This window comes from Rissa tridactyla, chromosome 3 (genome assembly GCF_028500815.1).
Source record: "Rissa tridactyla isolate bRisTri1 chromosome 3, bRisTri1.patW.cur.20221130, whole genome shotgun sequence".
Lineage (NCBI taxonomy): Eukaryota > Metazoa > Chordata > Aves > Charadriiformes > Laridae > Rissa > Rissa tridactyla.
Genome location: NC_071468.1, coordinates 115,251,595 through 115,266,332, shown reverse-complemented (window position 1 = coordinate 115,266,332; position 14,738 = coordinate 115,251,595).

Genomic DNA, 14,738 nt, shown 5'->3' with positions numbered 1-14,738 from the left:
GCCAGCTTCCCTTATCTCACTGGAGGCAGGGGCTGGTGTGCGTAGAGGGGAAGGAGGATGCGGGTCTGCTGTCCCACCTCACTGGGGACAGGAGACAGTGCCCAAAGGCTCTGGTGGCTGTGGAGCAGCGCTGTTGGGAGTCACCAACATGGATCCAAGGAGCTTCAGATGCTCCTTCAGCATCTGCAGTGGTTTGCATGAGGGGCTTGCAATTGGGATGGGTGAAGCTTTGGCCCAAGACAGTACAGCCATTCCTACTCAATACCAGACGATGCCCAGATAATGCTATAGTCATGATAATCTCAGAAAAATGAATTGGGTACCATCTGTACGGATGCCATCTCAGTGTCAGGCTCTTGGCTCTGTTTCTGGTAAATACGTGAGTGACTACTGATACAGACACTGCTGCAGTTTGGTGAGTAGAGCAAGCGAGCTTTGTAGATGCTAAACCGCTGTCAACAAATGAGGATTGTCACACCGGACTTTTCAAACATGCTTTTGCTGCCTGTTAGCCAGAGACTGCTACCTCATTCTCGCCCACATTGATGCAGGCTGAACCTTGGCAATGATTTTTATGCCACATAAATGCAAGTTTGTTTTTCCAGAGCCCTTTCTAAGAAAGCAATGATTCGCAGCTAAGTCTCCCCCAAACTTAACACTGTACTTACTGAAGGAACACAGGGTGTATGAAAGCATAACAGTAAGAAGCTGTTTATACCCTTTAATATTATAACTCAGCTTTCGTCATAAATCTCTCTCCTTGATTGCACATACCTCCAGCATGAACTCATGCTCCTTTTGATTTTCCTCTTTATTACCCTTAGCCAACTGAGTGATGTGTGAGTTCCTGTCATGGTGCTGACTCTATTACAAAGTGCAAAGGTAATTTACATCACGGGGCTGGCAGGGCAACCAATAGCACCATGCCTGGGAGGTGTGCAGCTCCAACAAGCCTCTCTCTTTTATGGATGAGGGAGAGCAATATTTTTTTTAAAAACAAACTATAAATTTCTGTGCATGGTCAGAGGCAAGTCCTTGAGGTGGGAAAGCGGATTTACACTCAGCCCACTAGCAGCATCGTGAGGAGTCAGCATCTTCTTTCCAGTGAAAAGCCCCAAGAGCAGAGCCTGAGCTGCCCCCTCCCTGGCTGAATTCCTCTGGCTCATTGTGGGGGAATCAGAGAAGTAGGGGGGAACAGAAAATTCATGTTACTTTGCTGAAGAGGTTCACTGTAAGCCAAGACTCCCTGGAGTCAGAGCTGCAGTTTTCACACAGCTCTATAACCTGAACTACTTGGAAATGTTCATTCAGTTTGGATATAAACAAACCTTCACTCTATCTGAGTTCAGGCAGGGGCAAAAGCTCTCCCAGGAGCACAGCCTGAGTGAACAGGGTCAGCCTTCAGAGGGTCGGGAGGAAGCAAATACTTTCCAGGTGGCACTCAGCAGATACTCACAATGCCAATGGAAGCAACTAATTTCAGAGGCCAGCCACCCTACACTCTCTTTAGAGTCATTAAGGAGAGATAGGCACCTCAAAAGGTGGCTTGGAGAATCCTAGTTAGGCTTTTGGTGTGATCTGTCCTTTGAAGAAAGCCCCCCTTTCCCAGCAGTGTATAAACTTTACTGCTATCTGAGATAAGAGCCCACAGTTACTCAGATGAATGCACCCATCTGCTGCTCTGTGCGACTGGAGACCGGAAAATCCCAAATCTCCCTTTGGCCGGGGACACTGGCACAGCCTCAAGCCCGTCCCAGGCCCTCAGGCAAACAGGGATGGTAACATGCACTCTGTTGTCTGTCAGCGTTGATTCAAAATACTGCAGGATACACTCCAATGCCCCGGATTTAATAAACATGAGAAAATATGTATTTTCTGGTGGAAAGGTCATTTTTAAAAGCAGCCCTACAGCCCTGTCCCAGGTCGTCTTCTGACCAAACCCTCCCACTGACGCCAAACTTCGCACTCAGAGAAATTTGTTATTGCTCTCTTCACACAGAGCAACGGAAAAGGAGGAAATTTCCTTGCCTTCACACACATAACACACGTTTACATGTGATAGTCCTATTCTACTTTTTAAAATGTTCAGCAATATGACAGGGACACAGGGGAGCCCCAGTTAAAAGGTTTTTCCTGCCTCTTCCTTGGGTAGCTCATGGGCTCAGGCTCCAATGAAAATGCTGAAATAATTGTTAAATGTCTATGTGAACTCTTTCTCTGGTGTTTGAAAACATGTTAATATTAGAAATGTGTTTGGAAAATACGATGAAGTTTATAGATACAAAATTTGGGTCCATCTGATCAAAGCTATTCAAAGTGATCAAAGGTCTCATTTCAATGATATGGGAGTTAGAGGCCCAGGCAACCCAGGTAACTTTGGGAAATAGGCTTCAGCAGCCACCAAACTCAGATTCTGATGTTCAGTGAACTTCGGAGGAAATATTTTGTTAAACTGAGATGGTGGTGACATATCTTTACTCATGGATGTGCTACACCGCATTGCCATCTGAGTTTCCTATTAGCTTGCATTATATTCTCAGGACAATTCAATATAAAGTTTCCTCTACTGGCTTTTAGTGCACAGCTTAATTCAAGTCCTTTCATAAAGGGGCTTAGTTTAAGCCAGGGATATTAGGATTGTGGATCTTTCCATACAAGTATAACTTTCAACCCCTCCCTAAGCAGAAGTGGAAAAGAATTATGCTCAGCATAACCTTAAGAGAGCCTCAGCCTTAATACAGAAGGAGCCAGTGTAACTCTCTGTAAATAATCTCACACCAAACATTTCTACGGGACTTGTTTTTGCAGCAGTAGCTTAATTCTGGAGCTGTATAAATCTACCTTGTTTGTAAAACTACCGTAGGGCAATACAACGCAGGCCAAATCTTCGTTCCACTGACATGCACGAGACCAACAGCAGCAGAAGAAAGCAACACTCCCATATGTTTATTTTATCGTATTTTATACGGCTGTCATGCTCCACTAACTTTTCACAGAGCTGAAGCCTGACCTTCAGCTTAGTACGAATACGCAGAGCAAAGTGACTGTACATAGAGTGCTTTATTTACCAGCCATCCCTGGGTGTTGCATTATCTCCCCCTGGGGCATGTTCTACATCTGCTTTAAGGGTGTGTTTACACGGGAGTGAGTGTAGTGTGAGTAGACATTCCTGAGCAAGCGTTTTAAGGACTATCTGAGTCCTGTTTGAAGCACAGCTGTGACAGCACAAACCTCATCAGGGACTGGGTACCCCCATATTTGCTTAGTTTTAGGGCTGGCCTGCCTGAGCCCGAAACTGCTGGCCAAAGCAATCTCTGCAAAGTTCAGGGAACTCGAAGACTTTGTAGGTCCACTCATGCTCCTGTGCTCTTGATCCTGTGCACGGCACAACACAGTGAGATTGCAGAAGTCAGAGCAATGACTGATCAGCACATGCAGCATCCCACTGTCAGCACACACCATGGCCTAAATACACTTCTTAAATATATCATGTCCTGCCCCATTAGGAGAAAAGTGTATAAACACACATTTATCCCTAGGCTGCCTGGACTAAGACAGTGGTCTGTTTGCCTGTAGTAGTAAGTCCAGTTTGAGTCCTGAAACATAGTCTTTGGGAGTCTTGTAATGTTGAAGCATCACAAGGTCATACTTTAAAAACGCGAGACCGCAGCATGTATATCTACTGACCATGTTATGGTTGCTTTGACTATTGTGCATGTCCTTTCTATTCCCATGGCACCTGGCACATCCCTCAATTAACCCAGGCAGTCAGAGTGAAGTAGGAAAATCCAAGGGTGCTCAACGAGAAGCAGAGAGCAGATTTACATGCTGTGCTCACAGGAGGAAAACACACCAGCATGCTTCTCTGTATTGTACTGCTTTCCTCTTTCTTTGACTTTGCTGTTCTAGTAAAATAACTTTTGTGTCCTCCTCTCCGTAACTCATATGTCCCTGTGTTTGCTCACTCTTACGTCAAAGAACGGTGACTGTGACTGAACCTGTGACTTAGAGATTGCGTCATTTTTTCTGGCCTTATCCACATTTCAGTAATTGTATGCAGGAGCAGAGTACTTTAATGTAGGTGATAGAGTCTGCCTTTTCTCCTACAACTCTCCTCAAGATCCAGCCAGGCCTCCCAGAACGAATTCTCGTAGATGTTGTTTTCAGTGATAGTGGTTATTCTGAGAAAAATGCACAGAAGGCACCATTGCAACCTGGTTTGAGGACACTGTCCCTCTAAAAACAGTTGTCTATACAGAAAGTGTCAAGTGTATATTCAACCATTTGCGTCAAGTATAGCAATGCAATCAGTGCTATCATGATCCTGTAAACACAGTATTGAATTTGGACCTGAGACGTCTGACTAGTTGGATCATGCTGAACAAGCTGGTTTACTTCTGAATACCTCAACTTCTTCATCAGCGAAACAGGGATAACATGAATTTCCCCTGTAAATCCTTTGAGATCCATTAATGAGTAAAGACATCCATAAAAGTGAAGTTTTATATATTATTATATTTAATATCTTTATATCCTTTTGGCAAGTCCGCTTGAGTTCAAGAGCTGCTGTATTGGTGGAAATCAAAATTGTTGTGCTTCAGGTGTTTGTATAGATTTTACAGATCTCAATATTCAGATTATTTTTTTCAATGTTTGTATCTCCATTTTTCTTAAAATGTAAGATTTCTTATCTGAACTTTCACTGTGCAACCCTTTGAACAACTATTTGAATGCGTGACAATGAAGCTTGCACAGAGGACAATTCTGGCTATATCTTTAATACTTGTAATGACTTCTTTTTATGCATCATAACAGTTCCAAACAGTAAGCAGCATATTGCTATAACTGGCTATTTATTACACCTACCGTACAAAAGAAAACAAGTCTGTATTACTTTTTTATTCATATAGATGTTCCCATAAAGCAGATAGTTAAGTGATGTATTTATTTTGGTTGCAAGCCAAGAAGAAATATTTAAATCCTGCTTTTGGAAGCAAGAATTATCTAATCACTCACTAGCTTTTATAATAAAACATTTATCATGGAACATTAATCCATTAGTACTTATTTTCCATCCCATCCTTTCACTAGCACCTTGCTTTGAACAAGGTTGAGTTTGGCTGTGATTTTTCCTTTTATCATATATCATAGTTACATGATGGGACACACCAACATTGAATTCAGAAAAAAACCCTTGCACTTTGCTTGAACTTGGCACCCAGATGTTCTGCTTGTGCTTCCACTGCTAACAAAATAGTGCATGTGTGAGTTCTGAAATTAGTCTTTCATCGTTATGTACCAGGGTTTCATGGCTGTGAGGAGGCATGTGGAAACAGTGAAGAGTAATTACCTGCTAAAGAAAAACTTGTGTTTAACTAGCTTTGTTTCTTCACAGCTTTAATTTGCATAGCACATCACCAAACTGCCACGCTTAAGCTCTCTGGCATTAAAGGCAAAAATGAAATGCTTCAGGGGGATTTCTGCTTTGTTTTGTTTTGTTTTGCCAAATTAGAGATTAAAGGTAACCCCTGACTAAAAAGTGCAGTCCCTGACTCCGTGATGCCACATCACCTATGGTGCCGTGTGACTGATCAAAGGTTTGACTTGCTCGGGCTCTTGCCGGACCTGGATTTACAAAGCCACTGCTCAAACCAATGTCAGTTGAGGACCAGAGGGTGACGTGTCCTCTTACAGTGCAAAACCGACGAGAGGAAGGGAACTCCATGGTCTCACTGCATTTTCTTCAGCTTCCTCTGGAAAGAGAGGGAAAAAAAAAAAACAACAACAAAAAGGAAGCTGAGAAAACCAGGAAAAAAACGAAGCGAAGGTCTTCAAGGGACCAAAAACTCCCACAAGACATCTGTGCAACCGGGAAGTCTCAGCTGAACTATGGCTGCTCTGAATGCTGCTCTGCCCAGCAGCAGTTAGATGCCCTGGTAGGTATCTCTGGAGACATTGCTGGATCTCTCCTCCATTCCCCACTGCGTGCCGGGGCTGAGAGCAGGGGCTCAGGCTGCGAGACTAACTGACTAGGGATCTCAGCAGAACCCAGCGTCATTCCCCTTCACGCATCTCAAAGACTGCAAAACATAGATACCGTGTGCCTCAGAATGGGGTCCTGCAGCCTCAAGTGTCGAAGGGAGGTTGCTGCATTTATTCCCCATTTCTGTGAAGAAATTTACCATTTCAGAGCCAAAAAAATACCCCTATTGTAGCATCCATTACAGTACGTATGAAACATCAGAGCCAAATCCTGCGAACTCTGGGTGTAATATTTACCCCTTGCAATCCATAGGTGTAATAAATACTATATCAAGTTTGTACAGGACAAGAGACAAACCATTATCAATTGTAACATCAGAAGACCCTAATTCACCCCACCTCTCTTTGCAAATTTAACTGAGGTGCTTGTGTCAAGCAGTGGCTTTTGGTGGGCTGCAACTTGGGAAGATTAGTGACTTAAGTCACTGCAGTGATTAGTGAGACTAGGGTAAATCAAATAAAAAGCACACAGAGATAAAAAACGACCACCAAAGCAAATGACTTCTGGGAAACAGGGAATAAAAGAGGAGATGATTTTGAAGACTACGCACTGTTTCTGTATTCAGATACGTCTTTTCCTTGTTGGTTGTTAATAGATCAATGAGAGCATTGTGGTCTTTGTGGTCCCCAGAGGAAAGTCTCTATCACCCCACGGGTGCTTTACGTAGCAGAAAGCAGCTGGATACAGAGACAGGAGTAGTTCTTTACACATTTCAGACTTGGTGCTTAATTAGAAGTCTCCCCTATGATTTTGGGAGGGAGGTACTTTCTGTCTTCTCCTGACTGTAGGTTTTTAATCCTCAGACAATCATTGTGCATCCTGTGCCTGTACATCTCGTAGAGCTGCTTTGGACATTCGAAGAAATTTTGTGTGCAAAGAAAGATGCAGTGCAGATTCAAAGCAAGCAAGCTAGGCTTTAAACAAAAACCCCTTAAAAAATCACGTTTAAAATTCTTTTTACTGTCCGGACATTTAAAAGAAGTTCACAATATGTTGATGGTTGGAACATGAAAAGCAGACTCCTTATTTAAGCTACATTTTCTTTAGTTACTTGGGTAATTCCTTTTTACTAATTTATGTGGAGGTTTTGTCGTTGCAAGATAGGCCACATATGTACAAGGCTATGTTACTATATTTTTAAAAATAGGCCTATCCTCTCAGATTACTTGTATTTTCAGTAGACTAATCTATTGTTTAAAGACACCCTTTCTCATTTTTCATGCATGTTTCACTTTTTTTTTAAGTTTTTTAAGATTTTTTTTTTTAACATAGGTAATTCAAAGTTATAGTAAAAAAATTATCCAGACTGAATATCCAGATATTGCAATCAATGGAAAAAAAAATTTTCTTTCTTCCCATTGGGAAAACATTAACTGCATTCTCAGAACCAAGTTATCGGCACAAGAATCTGAGGATCTCCTGTCATTGAAATGGTATTACCTCATTCATTAAGTTCACTGAACTGTCAGTGCAGGTGTGTTTAAGGGATCTGATGGAATTCCCTCACCACCTACTGAGCCAAAGATTAGGTCAGCACTTGTGTCAGACAGAGGAGCATCGAGGCCGCTCTAACTTTTGAAGCTGGGGGCTGTTCCAATGGGCTGCTCCAGCAGCCAGAAACAGGTAATGAAAAATCACATCCGTATCACCTTTCCTCTTCTGGAATCAGATTTACTTGTATAAATATGTCCTGGTTTGAGGCCCAAACCACGACAAATAATAACATGTACTATAATAACATGTAATATAATATAACACAACACGATACACAAATAGAGTACAATATAATAATAACTAAATCTACCATTGTTGAAGAGTTATGAAATCAGACACTGAACTTCCTACCATTTTCCGATATTAGGGGACTATTGACTATTAGGACAACGTCTTTAGACAGGATTCTTCTGATGAGCCTTCTGTCCCCCCTGCTTTGCTGGGGGACCTTCCTGCATGATACAACACTGTGTCTTCTCCAGTATGGTCATTTGCACAGTTGTTCTTTAGAGAGGTTTATGACCTATCTGTACACTGGAGAAATAGACCTCTTTACAGTTGACCTCCACCAAGTATAATGGTGAGATTTATGATCACTCAAGACAGGCCTCCTACTAACTGTGTTACAACAGAGAAATTTAATCTTCCAGGACATATGAGCATAGTGACAGATTTCAGTGTCCTCTGAATAACAACTCAAATACACGTATTTGACTAGCCTTTTGCACTCATTAATTAAATACTTAAAAGAACACTTTACAGATGGCCAGATGTTTGTGAAAATAAATAAATAAATATCTTATCACCTCCTCCTTATCAAAGGGATGGATATGGTGTCAAGGCAACAACTGATAGTTAAGGTAGCTCTCAGTCTTCCAAGAAAATTTTTACTTCTGTGATTTCCCACCTGCAGGAAAGGCAACTCCTTTAGTATTTATCCTTTATTAGATTACCTAATGTGACTACAATGACAGGGAATATTGCAGACTTTTGACTGTATGTACATAAAGACATTATAGGAGTTCTTATAAGGGGGGTTTTGCTAGCAATGGTAAAATATGAAAAAATCATTCCACATAGAAAAAAAACTGCATGGAAAAAAAACAATCGAAATTGCCTAAGCAATACTATCACATAATTAGAATCCTTGGCATAAGCTTAATACATTAAAATGTCCTCAGTTCTTGTACCATTCTGTGTCTTGATTGAGGAAGGAACTAAAAGACCAGACTTTTTCCATTGCTAAATTTTCCATTGTGAAATTTGATGTGTTCATGACTGCAGAACCTCTGTTAATCAATAAATCACCAGACAACTTTGATTAATTAACTAGTCAACAGCTCATAAGACAGTTCAGTCAGAACATCTGCATTTCCTTTTGTCTTATGTGATTTTTCAGTGAAGTAAAATGTGGCTGTTTCTGTTCCCAGACTACTTGCTTTGAATGTTCTATGGAAGAATTATGGATTATTTTCATTTGCACTTCAGTAGCAACTAACAGCCTCCTCTAAGCTCCAGGCTCAATTTGTGCTAGGTTTTACATGATCCCATTTCAATAGGAAGGCTGGGGGGAGAAAGAGATGCACAGTAATTCCAGTGATGCTTGCCCATACCCCCGCACAAGCCTGGAGGCAAAACCAGCACCAGAGCTCGGATTTCTAGAGTTCTCACCCAGCGCCTCGCCAGCCACGCTGCCTTTCCTGCGAGAAAATACTGAATGCTCCGGTCTAAGCAAACAGCATTGTTTTCAAAGACAATTTGCCAGCGTGAGCTTTTCTGTAAAAGGAACCATTTTATTAGCACTCTGGGTGGGATGTCATCCTCCGACCGGATGTCTCCCGTGGAGTCATCGAACCTGCGCTCAAACGTTAGGTGCTGCATGCAGCCATCCTTCCAGCAGGGAAGGTGGGGGTGGTGGAGGCCAGTAGGAAGCAATGCAGAGGCACGTGTGGTAGGTGACAGCATGTTCTCCTCTGTAGAAAAACAAATTTTCACATATCTTAGTGAACACAAAATAATTATGACTGTGAACATGGCTGGGTTGTAGATTCAGTCACATCGGTGCCGTTCTGATGCCTGTCACAGGAAATGGATCCTGGATAAGGAGACAAACATAAACTTAATCTGACTTAATTGGACCTTCATGTTCCTATTGAGCTACCTCAGATTTCAAATCTTGAAGGAAGCAGCAAGGAAACCCTGCATTTACTATTACTTACTATTACTGACATATGCTGTTTACTATGTTGATCAGGCTCTTCAATTACTTAGGTTTTCTTGTTTTATTTCAGATTTAATGACCTCTCTCACCCAGGTGACGTTTCCAAACTCTCCTAATCAAGACAGCGTTCAAAACCTTCCTCCTGCTCCCAAGCCCAGCAGAAGCCTCAGAGCCCCCTTCAGCTGCCCACGCATGGAGCATTCATGGTCCCATAAACTCTATATTTAAGATTGCACCATGTTCTAGTTTATTTACGTATGTGAGTTGCTGCCTCTGCTCTTATTTCCTTACAGTGGTTCCACTTCATCTGTATCCATCCCACTGTTTTCATCACTGTTCCTCATGATCAGACCTATCCTCCAACTCTGTAATTCTCCCTCACAAATCCTGTGGCAAAACAGGATGATAAAAATATGAAATACCGGGATTATCTACTAGACAGAAATTCCAGTACTCCAGGCAGATCTGTTGCTGATCTTTTCAATTCTGACACAAGCAGGCATGAGTTTGCCTATCATCTGCCAGAACACATGAGAAACAAGGTGGAGACCAGGGCGTCTTCCCCTGGGGCACAATTAGTAACACAATTTGGTAGTCGTTAGCCAGAGCACCATTTGAGACTTTGATTTCAAATGCAGGATAGCTCAGTTTCCATCTGAAGCAGCCAACAAACAAGCAAACCAGAAAACATTACCCATGATGCTTTATCTTAATACTTTTTTTTTTTTTAAAACTTGCCTCACAAACAGAAAACAGAGGCCACAGAGCAATATATTGAAAAAGTTGAACCATACCAACCTTTGAAGAATCGCATACAAAATACTATTTTAAATCAAAAAGTATGCGTGCTGCACTTTGGACCAGGTTGCCAGCTGATGTAAAACAGTTCAGCTCCTTTAATCATATGGGGCTATGCCAATTTACATCAGCTGAGGATCTGTCTAATAATAATATGTGAAGCAGGGCTTCACCACATACTGTACTGAATGTTGGAAAACATCCTGTGCTTAAATGCATGCAGCTCTTTAACTCAGAGTATGAGACTGGCCACATTGTTTGACATAAGGGTTAGTTTTCAGATAGTGAAATTTCAGTTGCCAGGTGCCAGAGGCAATTTATCAGACACTCATAAAATAAAGATCAAAAAGCCCATCAGTCTCCCACTGCATCTGGGATCTAGGAAGGAACACTTACAGCCCCCTATCCTTTAAACAGCTCTCACTTAAAGAGCTCACTGTTTATAATAACAAGAAAAGGAGAAAGGGGTCAGGTCAAAACCAGCAGAACAGCAGGTGGTGTTATAAAGTTTTTTTTCTGCAGTTGAAACTTTTGCAGAATAGTAGTTCAAATGTACTCATACAAGCCTGTTTCATATTTTTAATTTGTATTTTTAGATAATTTTTGGCTATTAGAATACAAGTCACAAATGACTTGACCTCTTTCTCTGCTGTTTACTCCAATATGTTACAAAAATAATCCTGAATGATTTCCTTTCATGCTTCCCTTTTGACTGAAAGCCCTTGTTACACACTACTGAACTCAGGTTTTAGATCCAGAACCAAAATTCCTCCAAAGTTCAAAGGGGTTTCTGAGCAGTGTTCCCGTTCATAACCAGCTTAGCTGGAATGGTGCAAGATGAGAAGTTTGGATTCAGATCTGAACCGTACTATTATTTAATATTTAATGAGCACTCGCACTCGGTCTTCGCTGAAGTCAGAGATGTGAACCTTGCCTTCTGAAAAGTTTCAGTGTCAGGGCTCTGGTGTTGCCCTCAGGTCTCCTGGTGGGAAGGGAGAACCATCTCCCCATGTTCGACGAATGTGTCACATTCTGGTTTGAGTCCACCTCTTGTGACACCCTTCCTCAGAGCCCAAATAGCAAGTCCGCATCAGGTAAGTATTAGCCACACATGCTGCGAGTTGTCATCAAAAACTCACATAAGAATATCCTTCGAATGAGATAAAGATTTTATATATATATATATATATATATTGCTATCCCAGAGGGGTCAGTGAGTGTCCCATGAAAGCCTCATCTCTAGTCTGCAACTGACAGTTACAAGCTGATAAATTTGATCTGCTAATTAAAATATAGCATTACCACTGAGAAGACAAGATCAGAGGAGATCCCCCCCGATGTACAAAACACCTCTATGAAGTATGGAGCATACACAGCTCCCAGAGACCTCAACAGTTCATGGCATTGAACACACTGGAGCAGAGGGAATGGAATTTGCCTTGACTAATTTTAATCCCTTAATTTAGTTACCTGCCCAAGCTCTCTGTATAGTAAATGAAAAGAAGAAGATGTCTAAATTAATACCCTAACTACAGTCCAACCCAGATGTTCTGCATCATCCCCTAGAGGCGCTTGCCTCCGTGAGTCAGCCTTGGGAGCCCTCGCTCCCACATGAAACACCTAAATTAGATCCTTACTTCAGGCAATGTGAATGACCTCCCTGGTACAAGCACCATCATCTGTAGTGTGTGCGGTTTGCTCGTGCGTCCTTTCAGAAGTGTTCTCTGTTGCTGTACTTCCGCTGAAACTAACAGTTTCGTCACCACTGCATTGATTAATGGTCAATTGTTGGGAACAGAAATGCCTCCAAGTCCACAAACAGTGCTCATCATTTTTCAAAAATGTAAACATTTGTCAACAGTTACTGCACAGAGGTATTGAAAATCCATGGGAAAGAAGTAGTGTGTCTTGGATACAAAAGTAAAATATTATTATTTTTTGCTGGCAAATCGACTTTTTTAATAGTGACCGCAATATTGTTACTAGACATCAGCATCCACTGAGGCTAGTACGCCCTAATTTTCTGACTGCTATCAAGCTCCCTAAACACCTTGTCCCAGAAATCATTTTTCTGCTCCAAAACATGAAGTCAGGTCTCCCATCTGCTTTGGACATCCATTCAAAAAAGCTTACTTGGCCTTGATCCCAGTCACTGAATTCTGTGTGGTATCCAATATAGTGTATGCATTATTTTGAAATGCTGTAATATTGACCATGTTATCTTTGCTTTATAACTGCGATCCCATAGAGCTTTCCTTTGTATTTCCAGCATTCATTTCCCAGGCAGTTTTATAAAAATGTAATGAGGTGCTATTATTAAAGCCTATTAACTTATACAGGCTTGTTGCCTGATGAGAACTCAATTTTATTTTCCTTAAGCAGCAGGCCAGATTGCAATCAAGTAGTTTCTCCAGCGAGTATCCCAACAAATTATTCACCCTATTTCTTAGTCTGAGATAATGCCACAGTAGAGACCAGGCCAAAACTTTCCTTTTTCGAAGTTCCAACTAAGACATATTTACCCTTTTCACACTAATTGGCTGTAGTAAGGTAATTTTTTCCTTCATTTCATTGTTTCTTCTCCTATTTTTCAACTTTACTCCCAGAAATAATACTGAGATATTTATGGATTGTGCTGAGCTCATGGGTTTTGCTTAAGATTTCTACATAACTGAATAATTTCTTTAATTTATCTCTTCTAGCAGGACTAGCATCAGGCTTGTGCAGCATGTATAGGCATGAGACCACACAAAAGAGGAGGCTTTGCATTCCAGGTCACCATCTCCAGAGGCCAGAGCAGAGCAAGGGCTGCCAAATTGGTTAGATGGGCCCCAGCTCCGCCCTGCAGCTGTCAAAGCCCTCCCACGCACTGACAAAGCGAGATTTTCCCACCCTTCTCTGACCTCCAGAGATGTGCCGAGGATGGAAACCTGCCCAAAGCACCAAGGTGTTAGGCTTTTTTTGCTAAAAAGGGCTGGAGGAGGAGAAAGACCTTGCAATGAAAGCACAAAGTTGTCTGGCTTCATTTCCTAGCCCTGTTGCACATTGCTTGGGTGACCTTGCATTTTACTCCCTCTATTTCTCTTCTGTCTTAACTTTGTGTTTCTTAAAGCCTGAGAAGAGAACTTCTAGCTGTGATTACTGGAGGAATATGGCAAAGTGGAGAAATATGACAATCAAACTGCGCTCAGGCCATCAGCATGCTTTGTAAAAATAGTGCAAATTTAAAAAAAAAAAAAAAGAGGAGAGCTTTTCAGTATAGACTGGGGAATGCAAACAGCAGATTCAGTATGAGATAATACTATACATTTTGCAAATATTAATAATTCAGCAGCTAGAATATGTGATTCTGCTCTTACTCACCAAAGATGATATTTCAAGCATATTGGGCTCCTGAGAAAATATTTTCAGCCTGAATTGCAAAGTACAACATCTTCTGGCACTGTAAATGTCTCATGAGATTCCTTAATTGATATACTTATGAGTGTCCAAAACGTACAGATTTTTGGAAAGCTACTTTCATTGAACTGGAATTCATCCTAAATTTCCTTGGCACCCATCTAATGATATCTGAGGTGATTTAACAAGCATTTCACAAATACCAGACCGAAGAGAAAAGTGCTACTTCAAGTCGTCTCAGTGGATAGGATGTTAATGAGATGGCTGAGCAACCCTTTCATGGCAGCCCTTTCAGTCAAGGATCCAGTGAACCTAATGGCGGCATCTGGTCTACAACATTATATTCCTAAAGGGAGTTTCTAAATTTCCCGCACAGTCAATAGGGAAAACTTAGTGCCATTGAAGGTCTCTGTTGAGAGACTGAAGGTCCCTAATTTTAAGCACAATACAGCGGCAAACGGGATGCAGTCTAGAGCAGGCACAGGTTGCCAAGGTAGGTGAGACCCACTGTACCAAATGAAAGTTGACCTAGTTTTATGAAAGGCTTTTCTATGATACCAAAGAGTACTACTTCATGTATGACTCTCTCATATCTATTTTTTTGACTTGGCTTTGCCCATTCATCTCCTTAAACCAGCTAAGAAGCCAATTATGAACAGAGCAGCAAAACCTTCAGAGTACTGAATTTAGATCTCCATCTATGATTTCTCTGCATGCTAAAGCCAGAAGAAACGATTGTGATCACCTGATCTGTTGTGTAACACACTACCTACACTTTCTCTC